Raw genomic sequence first — 11,820 nt, 5'->3', positions numbered from 1 at the left:
TTTGGTTATAGCAATAGACTTTGGGAGGCAATCTGTCATTAACACTCTTTGCTGTTCATAAAAAATGTGTTCCTGACTGTTCCAGAAATTGGGGAGTTATAAAAAATTTGTAAAAAAGAGGATATTTTATGTGCCCTTTCTTTCCCCGCAACCAGGCCTTTGACTTCCTTTAGATGACTGGAAAATTAAGCCTTCTTTTGAATTTATTTTTTTGGAAATGTTAAGTGCATACTTGCTACCATGACCATTAAAGCATTTAACACAGTATCCAGCATGTGTTCACGCAGCTATAGCCACACTGTATGCCACAGGCTTGGGACACAGTGGTGAGCAGAACACATGCCCCACCTAAAGGAGCATATGGTCTGACTGGAGGAGCAGGAAGTTGATCAAAGTGATCTTTGCAAACGCTATAGATGTTTGATAAGCTGTTTTTCATATTATTATTATCCATATAGTATTATAGATGAGGAATTATAACCTTTTATTTAAACCTTCCCAAGGCAATCCAAACTAAAGTTTCCACTTTTTCCCATAACAACTAATTCACCATCATTCAGTCATACCTATTACTGTTAATGGGATGATCATGTAACTTATCCTCCAATGACTGAGCAGCATTAATAATTATGCTGAGATAATAGATATAAACTTGGGTTGTCCCAGGCACACTGAAGTTTATTGGCATCCGGGTTAATGGTATCTGAACTAACCTTCCAATCTTAAATCTTTAATGATAGGTTAAACTCTTTTTGGAAAGAAAGAGAGAGAGAGAGAGAGAGAGAGAGAGTGTGTGTGTGTGTGTGTGTGTGTGTGTGTGTGTGTGTAAGTTGGAAGTGTGTATCTGGTTTCACTGGGGGTTAAGGTATTAAATATTCTCTTCTTTATAGGAGTTTATTTTCTAAGATATTATTTTTTCTCTGCTTACCAATTAATAACAAAACTGCTCCAATAAACATTGCCGAGTGCAGAATTGAGAGATTTTCTTAGACAACATCCTAAAGCAATAGCTCTGAATGTATTTTGGAGTTCCTGGAGTTTATTTGTGTCTCTCTTTTTTTAATAATCAAATTTCAGGGTAACCCATTGTTTTCTGTCCAAGCTAAGAAACAAAGGACCATATGATCCATGTTGATTGCAAAAGTTAATAAGAATTAAAGTTTTTATTTCTGGAGCTTTTATAACTTAAAGACTTGCTACAAATGGAGCTGTCCAGGAGTATTACAAAGCCAAATTTGAGGGGTGCTTGGGTGATTCAGTTGGTTAAGCATTCAACTCTTGATTTTGGCTCAGGTCATGATCTCATGGTTGTGAGATTGCCCAGCGCAAAGCCCGCTTCAGGGTCTCTCTGCCTCTCCCCTGCTCATATGTGCATAAAACATAAGCTCTCTCAGAAACAAAAACCAAAGAACAACAACAACAACAACAACAACAACAACAAAACAAATTTGAGAATCTTTGTTCCCAAAGATTCAGGACTGTCTCAGATTTGATTGCATAGCTTCCTCTGTACTGAATAAATCATTAAAAAAAAATTTTTTTTAATGTTTTATTTATTTCTGAGAGAGAGAGAGACAGCGTGAGCAGGGAAGGGTCAGAGAGAGAGGGAGATACAGAATCTGAAACAGGCTCCAGGCTCTGAGCTAGCTGTGAGCACAGAGCCTGACGCAGGGCTCGAACCCACGAACCGTGAGATCATGACCTAAGCTGAAATCAGACGCTCAGTTGACTGAGCCACCTAGGCGCCCCCTGAATAAGTCACTTGTGACTTTAATGAGTTGTTAAGTCATTCCCAAGGGAATACCTTGAATGATTTTTTATAAACCATCATTATCAATGTCTGTTGTCTTATAGGCAACAGAAATGATTGAGTCATCTTGGTTACAATTTTGAGTCATTCCTTTAAGGATAGAATCTGTTTTATAAGCCTTTTTAAAAATGGCCATCAGAGAGAAGAAGGGAGAATGTGTGGTATATGTGTTTGGAAGGGGTACTGCATGCCTCATAACCTGAAGGGAAGCAATTGCTTCACAAAGCCTGCATTAAAGGGTTAGTAAATCTCAGAAAGCCTGTCTCTGAGTTCAGGCCTCGACCTTATCATTAAGATTTTCCTCTTAATATAATGACGTCAGTGCCTCAGTGCCCTAGAATTTGGAACTTTTCTTACCTAGGATGATTATTGGATGTACAAACATTGATTTATCATATACTTCTAGAAACCCCCATAGAAAAATGGATGAACACAAAACTTTAAGAAAAAGATAAACAATATGAGAAAGTTCCAATCAGAGGGGCACTCTTTTGACTCAGTCTGTTAAGCATCTGACTCTTGGCATTAGCTCAGGTCCTGAACTCACAGTTTCATGAGTTCAAGCCCTGCTTTGGGCTTGTGCTGACAGTGCAGAGCCTGGTTGGGGTTCTCTGTCTCCCTCTCTCTCTACCCCTCCCCCACTTGTACTGTCTCTTTCTCTTTCAAAATAAATAAATAAACTTAAAAGTGCCAATCAAAGCTGAGGAATACAATAATAGACATGAAAAATATTCTAGAGAGAATAAATAGTTTGTTAGATGATACAGAAGCATGGATTAATGATCTGGAAGTCAGGTAGCTTATAAAGCTGGTATGAAGTTCACTCAAACTGAAGTTCAAAAAGAAAGAATTTTTAAAGTGAGGGTAGTCTAAGGGACTTCTGGGACAATATGAAGCATGCTAACATTCACATAATAGGGGTCCAGAAGGAGAAGAAGAGAGAAAGGGGCAGAAAATTTATTTGGAGAAATAGTACCTCTGAAAACTTCCCCTAACCTGGGGATGGAAATAGACATTGGATCCAGGAAGCATAGAGTCCCAAATGAGATGGACCCAAAGATATCTATACCAAAATACGTTATAATTAAATCTTAAAAAAGTTAAAGATACAGAACTTTGAAAACATCCAGAGGAAAGCAGTTAGTTACATATAAAGGAACCCCCATAGACTGCCAGCCACTTCTCAGCGGAAACTTTGCAGGCCAGAATGGAGTAGCATGATATATTCAAAGTGCTTAAAGGAAAAAACTTAACAGCTGAAGAACACTCTGCCTGGCAAGGTTATCATTCAGAATTGAAGAGAAGATAAAAAGTTGCCCAGACAAATAAAAGCTAAAGAAGTTCATCACCACCAATCCAGCTTTACAAGAAATATTAAAGGGACTTCTTTTTTAAAAATGTTTATTTATTTTTGAGAGAGAGAGAGAGAGAGAGAGAGACAGACTATGAGTGGGGGAGGGGCAGAGAGAGAGGGAGGCTACAGAATCTGAAGCAAGCTGCAGGCTCTGAGCTGTCAGCACAGAGCCTGACACAGGGCTTGAACTCATGAACTGTGAGATCATGAGCTGAGCCCAAGTCAGATGCTTAAGTGACTGCGCCACCCAGGTGCCCCTAAAGGGATTTCTATAAGTGGAAAAGCAAAGGCTTTAAGTAGAAATAAGAAAATATATGAAGGAAAAATATCTCATTGGTAAAGCAAGTATAATATAGTAAAGGTAGTGGATCAGCCACTTATAAAGCTGGTATGAAGTTTAAAAGACAAAATAGTAAAATTAACTATAGTTACAAGTCATTAAGGGATACACAAAAAAGAAAGATGTAAAATATGACTCTAAAACAAACAACAAATACACACGCACGCACACACACACACACACACACACACACCCCTATCAGTAGTTATTTTAAGTGTAAGTGGACTAAATGCCTTTTTAAAAAAATTATTTTTAAGTACTCTGTACACCCAACAAATTCATGGACCCAATATCAGGAGTTGCATGGTCTCCCATGCTGAACAAGCCAGGCACTTTTCTTCTTTTCTTTTCTTTTCTTTTCTTTTCTTTTCTTTTCTTTTCTTTTCTTTTCTTTTCTTTTTCCTTTCCTTATTGTAAGTGGGGTAAATGCTTCAATCAAAAGACATAGGGTGGCTGAGTGGATAAAAACAAAACAAAATACAAGACCCATCTATATGCTGTCTGCCAGGGACTCACCTGAGATCTAAAGACACACGCAGACTGAAAGTGAAGGTATAGAAAAAAGATATTTCGTGCAACTGGAAACAAAAATAAAGCTAGAGTAGCAATACTTGTATCAGACAAAATAGACTTTAAAACACAATAGCAAGAGACAAAGAAGGGCATTGGATAATGATAAAAGGACTATTCCAACAAGAATATGTAACACTTGTAAATATATACCCAATGTATATATAAGGCAGTATTAACAGAGACAGAGGGACAAATTGACAGTAGTACAATAATAGTAGGAGGCTTTAACTCCCCATTGACATTAATGGATAGATCATCCAGACAGAATTAATAAGGAAATGTTTGCCTTAACATAGTTATTAGACTTAATATGTACAGAACATTCTATTCAAAAACAGAATAGACATTCTTCTTAAATGCATCTGAAGCGTTTTCCAGGATAGATCACATGTTAGACCACAAAACAAGTCTCAATAAATTTAAGAAGCTTGAAATCATATCAAGCCTCTTTTCCTACCACAACAGAATGAAACTAGAAGTCAATTACAAGAAGAAATCTGAAAGAGACGCTAACACGTCGAGACTCAGCAACATGCTGCTGAGCTACCAATTCGTCAATGAAGTTATCAAAGAGGAAATTAAAACAATACCTTGAGACCAAGGAAAATGAAAAGAAAATGGTCCAAAATCTATGGGGTACAGCAAAGCCTTTCTAGGAGGGAAGTTTATAGATGAAGGAAGACTTTCAAGGTTACTAAATGCTTTGAGCCAAACTTATGCTGGGAAAGCAGCTGTAGTTGTGACTCCATTCAGGTGGAAGAATAAAAAATATTTGGCTTTAGTAGCCAAGCCCTTGAATTTGTGGTTCTGACTATATTTCACGGACAATATATATGAACTTAAGACTTTGCAGTTACTAAGACAGAAACACATATGCTGAACCGGAATTTTCTGAAATAGTACTTACTGTTACTACATTTGATGTATTCTGATTTTTTCAATTTTATTCTATTCTTTCCTATTTTTATTTTTTAAGAAAGTTGGCAATGACTCATTAAAATGATTTCACAACCCATTAATTGGTTGTGAGTTGACGTTTAAAAAAAATACGCGTCTAAACAGAAGTTTTCGTGGGTGTGCGTGTTTGAAGGCAAGAACCATGAAGTAATGTTTTCCTATCAGTGGTGTTAATAAGTGTAGCCATAATAAAACATAAACCGTTTAGTTAATTAGAATATTTACCATAATAAATGCTGTTGGATTGATTTCTTTATGAATAGTGCATTTTGTCTGCTAGGATGAAGTAATTGAGTGTTTCCAATCTTCCTAGCTGACAATCCTTACAATACTCCTTGTTGATGTTAAATGGACTATTGAAATACCATTCTGTCTGTGTGTCTTGGCTGGTAATGAGCACTGTTTTGTCATCGTTAGGGTTACCAGAACAGCTGTTGACACCCAAAGAATGCCTGAGAACACCCGTCAAGTAGCAAGGAAACAAGGAATATTAGAGTTTAACCCTTGTCTGTCTGTTCCGGGGTTGCCAGATGCTAGGGTACTTGACCAGAAAGGAAAGGAACGTAAGATAGAAAGGAAAGTAATGCTATTTTTCTCTTTGGAATTTATTTTTTCTTTGCCGTTTGGTAAACATTACTCCAGATTTCAAGCATTTTATATTTTTCTCTTTAGAGCATGTCGCACACTTGAAAACCAGGCTCTGTTTAAAAAGACATCAAAAAAACCCTCCACAAACAAGTGGAACTTGTTTCAATATTAGAAAATACTGAATTAGCGTAACTACTTTTATTTTTTAAAGTTACCCCTTTAAGGATGTATAATTTAAGCCACACCTGCCTTTCGTTGTGGTATGGTATTTTCACACCAGTGTTTTGTTCTCTCCCTTTTCTAACTCGTTGGGTTAGCATCTCCTTGAAGAACACACCCTTAAATGTCTCCTAGGCCGTATTGCTTCATTGAGAGCATAAACAATTACAGCATAAAATATTACCTTTGGAAATGAAGTCATGCGTCTTTCTTAATTGCGGAACCCTTATAATTCTGAAGGGGGTATGTTTTAAAAGTCTGTGCTCATCAGACACTTGCTAACACAAGCAAATGTGCCTGTGAATATAGGAAAAACACAAATCTAAGAGTTGCTTATTTTCTACTGATTATGCATGGAATGTGCAGAATAAGGAATGCCAAAGTAGGAGTCATAATGATAGATTTGGAAAAGACCTGAGAACTAGCAAGTATAAAATATTTTATAGTCAGGGAAGCTGTGTTCCAGAAGGGCTTCATTTCTTCTTTCCCTGCTTTCCTGCCATTGTAATGTATGGCTGCCAAAATTATCTTTCTACGGTGAACTTGACATGCTTAAATTTCCTTTGGCAGCTCCGATTTCTGGAGGTCACATCAAGGCTCTTGGGGATGCACTTCCTGCTGATCTTGGTAGCTTCTCTCGCCACCTGTAGCCATATTGCTTGTAATGTTCAAGTTCCTGGATAGATTTTTCTCTTTGACCACTCTGATTTTATCTCATTAGTCTATGCTTTCACAAGTGACAGTCCCTGTGTCTGGAAGGTACGCCCACCCAAACAAACAAGTTATCTGGTTCAGAGTCTTTCAAATTTTCTTCCCCCATGAGTCCAGTGAGGACTATATCTTACATCAAGAAAAATCATATATACTGTATATATGCAAAATCTAAATAATTGTGAAACAGTACTGGTTCTTTTTCTATGTGATATGCTTAATTTGATATTAGGTATTTATTACATACTTTTTAAAATGCCATTTGCCACCTGCTAACTACATTTCATCTCCCTCTCTGCACTAGCAGCTTGCTATGGGAAGGTTGGAAGTGTTTGGGGAATGTTTTTAGTTGCACTAATTAGTGTGCCGGGGGAACAGGGGTGCCAAGTGCCCTATAGTGAGCAAGGTTGTCTTGAATAATGAAGAATTATCCTGCTCAACATGCCAATTGCGTCTCGGCTGAGAAATAGTGCCAACCTCATGAGTGAGAGCACAGATTGAAATAGCAGCTCTCCATAAAGTAATATCTGTCCTTTACACCTTGGCACAACAGCCTTGCCTTTGGAAGCCTTTCTCCAGTTCCAAGTTTGGTTGATCATCTTCCCTGGCTGTGCCACACACATCACAATATTTACTTATCGTTTATTATTGCCTTTCTACTGCCTCAGAATGTTCTTCGAGTAAACGCTGTCTTACTTGTCTTTATATACCCAGTGCCCAGCACACAAGTACAAACCTAATAGCTTTAGGAAAGTGAGAATAAAGAGGTTTGGTCCGACGTCCTGCTGCGAGTAGATAGCAGAGGTTGGAAAAACAAAACAAATAAAAAAGCAACAAAACAAAACTGTGTTTCCTGACTCGGAAGCCAGCACTGTGTGTAACAACATCATTTGGTTTGGGTAAAGCTGGGAAAGAGGACCTCTTCGCCATAGGATTATTTTTTCCTGTGGGAGAAATGTGAGGAGGTAATCTATATGCTCTTATTTATAACAGTCAGGTACGGCTGTTGAGGTTTAATTTACATATGTTAGAACTCACTTTTTAATGGACAGTACTAAGAGTTTTGATAAATACAATCATATAACCGCCATGAGAATCAAAATATAGAATATTTCCATCACACCAAAAAATTCTCCTCTGCCCTGTTGTAGCCATCCTGTCTCCCACTCCATCCCCAACTCCCTCCCCAGATATTGGCCACCACTGATCAGTTTTCTGTCTCTAAAAGCTTGCCATTTCTGGTATGCCGTATAGATGGAATACAAGGGGCACCTCAGTCCGTTTAGCGTCCAACTTCGGCTCAGGGCATGGATGTCACGGTTCGTGAGTTTGAGCCCCGCATCTGGCTCTGTGCTGACAGCTCAGAGCCTGAAGCCTGGTTTGGATTCTGTGTCTCCCTCTCTCTCTCTGTGCTCCCCTGCTTGTGCTCCATGTCTATCTCTCTCAAAAGTAAATAAACATGAAAAAAAAAATAAATGGAATACAGTGTGTAGTCTTTTGAGTCAGGCTTTGACTTTGCATAAGGTATTTGAAATTCATCCATGCTCCTGCTTGTATTAGTAGTTTCCTTTTTGTTGCTGGGTATTATTCCATTGTACAGATAACACCAGAGCTTTATCCATTCACCAAGTGAAGGTTATTTGGGTTCTTTTGGTTTTTGACACTTATTTAGATTCCTAGCATTGCTGAGTCATATGATCATAAGCACATGTTTATAAGAATCTACCAGGGGGACTGGGTGGCTCAGTTGGTTAAGTGTCTGGCTCTTGGTTTTGGCTCAAGTCATGATCTCACAATTTGTGAGTTCAAATCCCATGTTGGGCTCCCAGCTGAGAGCATGGAGCCTGAATGGAATTCTCTTTATCCTGTCTCTCTCTGCCCCTCCCCCTGCTTGTTGTGTGCGCGCTCTCTCTCTCTCTCAAAATAAATGAATAAACTTAACAACAACAAAAACCCCAAAGAATCTGCCAAACTGTTTTCCAAAGTGGTGGTACCATTTTGCATTCCTACTAGCAGTATATGACAGTTCCTGTTGATCCATATCCTTGTCAGTACTTGATATTTTCAGCTATTTTTTCTTTCATACTTTAGCCATCCTGATAGCTGCGTGGTGTGGTATCTTGTGATTTACTTTGCATTTCCCTGCTGGCTAATGCTGAACATCTTTTTATGTGCTTTCTGCCATTCGTGTAATCCTTGGTGAAGTGTCTGTTTAAATTTTTTTGCCCACTTAAAAATCCGGTTTATTTTCTTACTGAATTTTGAGAGTTATTTCTGTGTTGTAGGTACAATTCCTTTATCTTCTGTGTTTTGCAAGTATTTTCTTCCAGTCTATTTTGTGTCTTTTCATTTTCTTAGCAATGGCAATATACCTTTGAAAGCCTTTAATAGGAAAATTCCAAAAGGGTCTGAGGTAGAGGTTTTAATCCAGTAGAGCAGGTGATCATAAAATGAATTAAACATTCTTCTCTATATCTCTTCTAGCAAAAAGTTTTCATTATTTTAAGATTTGAAGTTGGCATTTTCTCTAGCCTTTCTGTATTGTTAGGAAGATTATATACTAGGATATTCAAGTATTTTACATACATAATGACTTTACAAGGTGATAACTTTTCTGTGCAGTAATTAAAATTCATTTTTAAGCGTGAGTATGGTGGGTTGTAGCAGATACCTTCTTCAGGACTATAAGGCTGCAGGGAAGCAGGTTTTGGAATCTTTCCACCGGAAAAGAGAGTCTTGTGTTTGAGACACCAGGGAAGGCTCTAGATAACATGGACCTGATTTCTCCTGCCTAAAAGTGTAGTAGAGATGTTGTACCTGGTGTTAGAGGGCTGTCTGTTGTGACATCTCGTTGGATTCTAGCAGTGCCTAAAACGTGGAAGGTCAGGAAAATCTCTCTGGAGCAAAATCTGACTGAAGTGATATAATAAACTGTTTTGGCCTCATTTCTGCAGTGTAAAGAACATTATCTTCAAATATACATTGCTGCTTTGATTGCTTTCAGAATACAATAATGCATGTTTTAAAGGTTAAATTTAATTGGGTGTTGCAACAGTATATAGTGATAGTAAGTGGAGAATGGAGTGATGGATTTTAATTTAGAAAAAGAAAAAAAAAGACCTGTGAGCATATTTTTGGACACAGAAGCCTCACCATCCTAGCACACTGCCTTGCACATAAGTAGCTAATGTTAAATGGGTGACACAGTATCTCCTTTTAAAGGAAAATCCCTAATTAATTTTCCTTTTGGCATAGTGGCATTCACTAACAAAGAGTTTCTCATCCCATGGTGTACGGCTTGCCAAAAATAGCATCGAGATAATATGAGATGGTAATATAGTAAAACCTTGGTTTGAAAGCATAATTTATCCTGGAAACATGCTTGTAATCCAAGGCACTCATATATCAAAGCAAATTTTAAGAACCATTGGCTCAGTTGTGATCAGGTGACCTTGGCCATCACATACTACTCATATTGCAAGACGTTGCTCATTTATCAAGTTAAAATTTCTTAGAAATGTTTGCTTGTCTTGCAGAACAGGTTACTTGCAGTCCAAGATTTTACTGTATTTGTACTTTTATTAAAATATATTTTCAGAGAAATTTTTATTTTATTTTGTAAATGAAGAATCTTAGGTGCCAATAGCTAAACATGTTCAGAACGATGTGATTTCACATTTGTAAAAATATTTACCATACGTAGAAAAAAATCTATTAGGACATCCATGAAATAGGACCATGGTTATTGCTGGGTATTGATATTGTGAATGGTTTTCTCTGTATTTCAGTTTTTCTTTTAATATTCTTAAGAGTTTATTATAAACTAGTCTCATAGGCCACAAAGAAGTAAAGGACTATGTACAGCCTTACGGGAAACAGGCAGGGAGCTGAGAAGGGCCAAGATGAGCCTAGGGCCTTGGTGGGCACATTCCCCGGGGGAGGGGGCCCTGAAAGGGAAACCAGACAATCCTGTGAGACTCTGGGAACAGTGGCATAACAAACAAACAGGTCAGTGGTAATCAGGCCACGTCTCTGGAGCTACTGCGGGTGGCCAAGGGTCAAAGAAGGCCTCCCATCCCCGGGGGAGGGGGCTGTATCCCCGGAGTGTGCATGCGCATTGGAGTTCCCCGTCCAGGAGGGATCCCCATCGGGGGGCCCATCATCCCTGGAGGGGGTGCCCCTTGGCCCATGGGTGGGGAAACACCCCCACGGCCGGGTGTTTACCCCTGGGTTGGGGCCCCTGCAGTACNGCGCCCCCCCCCGCCCCTCTCCCTTGCAGGGTCATCACCTGTTGCAATGGCCCACTAACCCCTCGGACCGGCCCAGCAAGTCCCGCAGGAGCCTGGGGCACTGGGACACTGGATGGGATTGCTCTGCCAATCCCTGGGCCCCTGGCAGCTCCAGCAAGTGGCACTTGGACAATGCCAGTATCTTTGGGAGGAGGTCGGTCTACAGTCCTGGAGACCAGGTTCTTCCCCTGAAGCAGCACTAGACTGAGGACTCGCTTCTCTTCTCTTTCCGCTTGCTTGGAGTTCTTTGGCTGGCTTGATCTTCCTGAACTCATCACAGTCACAGAGGATCAAGTTCATGTGCTTGTCCAAAGCCTTGAAGGTGCCAGTGAAGATGCGGCCGTCTTGCAGGATGCATCTCATCTTGTTGCCGATGTGCTGCAGCATCTTGCTGCTCTTGCCCACAGTCATGGTGGTGGTTCTGATGACTCGGATTCCCGCAGGATTCCCCTCGGCAGAATCCAGTAGTCCGTTTCCCGCCTCTGCTACCGGAATCTGTATTTCAGCTTCTAAGAAACGAATACACATGGATCACTTTTGTTATAAAAAGAAGAGTGAGAGAGGGATAAAAAGAGATTGCTTGCCTAAACATATGGAATCCTGTCGGAAAAGAAACGGACCCTTCGTAAGCTTTGACTAGGATTTGGTGTTCGGTGTATGTCGGTGCAATTGGACAAGACAGACCTTTCCTTCAAATTGGTTCAGCCAGAGGCATCTTTCAAATTTAGTTCTAGATTTTTGTTTTTGATCAGACTGTAGACTTCTGTGATTGGAGACTGACCTGACGGTTGGGGCTAATTACAGAAAACCCTAGAAAAGTCATTGGGATAGTATTTATCATGAACATGTGCTTGTTGAGTTTAAAGACACAACCATTTCCTAGAGAACACCATGAAAGAACCCAGTGTTCTCTAGAACCTGTATGTTGTTTAGGGACTTTAAACTGGGTTGTATTCAAGATATCATCAACAATGTAGCA

At 39.4% G+C, this 11,820-nt stretch overlaps 1 pseudogene; it reads right to left on the bottom strand.

Moving 5' to 3' along the window:
• Positions 1–10,420: 10,420 nt before the first annotated feature.
• On the bottom strand, positions 10,421–11,252 carry LOC144229393 (small nuclear ribonucleoprotein-associated protein B-like; annotated as a pseudogene).
• Between the last annotated feature and the right edge of the window lie 568 nt (positions 11,253–11,820).

The sequence above is a fragment of the Crocuta crocuta genome, unplaced genomic scaffold (genome assembly GCF_008692635.1).
Source record: "Crocuta crocuta isolate KB4526 unplaced genomic scaffold, BGI_CrCroc_1.0 scaffold884, whole genome shotgun sequence".
NCBI lineage: Eukaryota > Metazoa > Chordata > Mammalia > Carnivora > Hyaenidae > Crocuta > Crocuta crocuta.
Note: the sequence above shows the minus strand (reverse complement) of the source record. Positions and strands in the feature narration are given on the sequence as shown.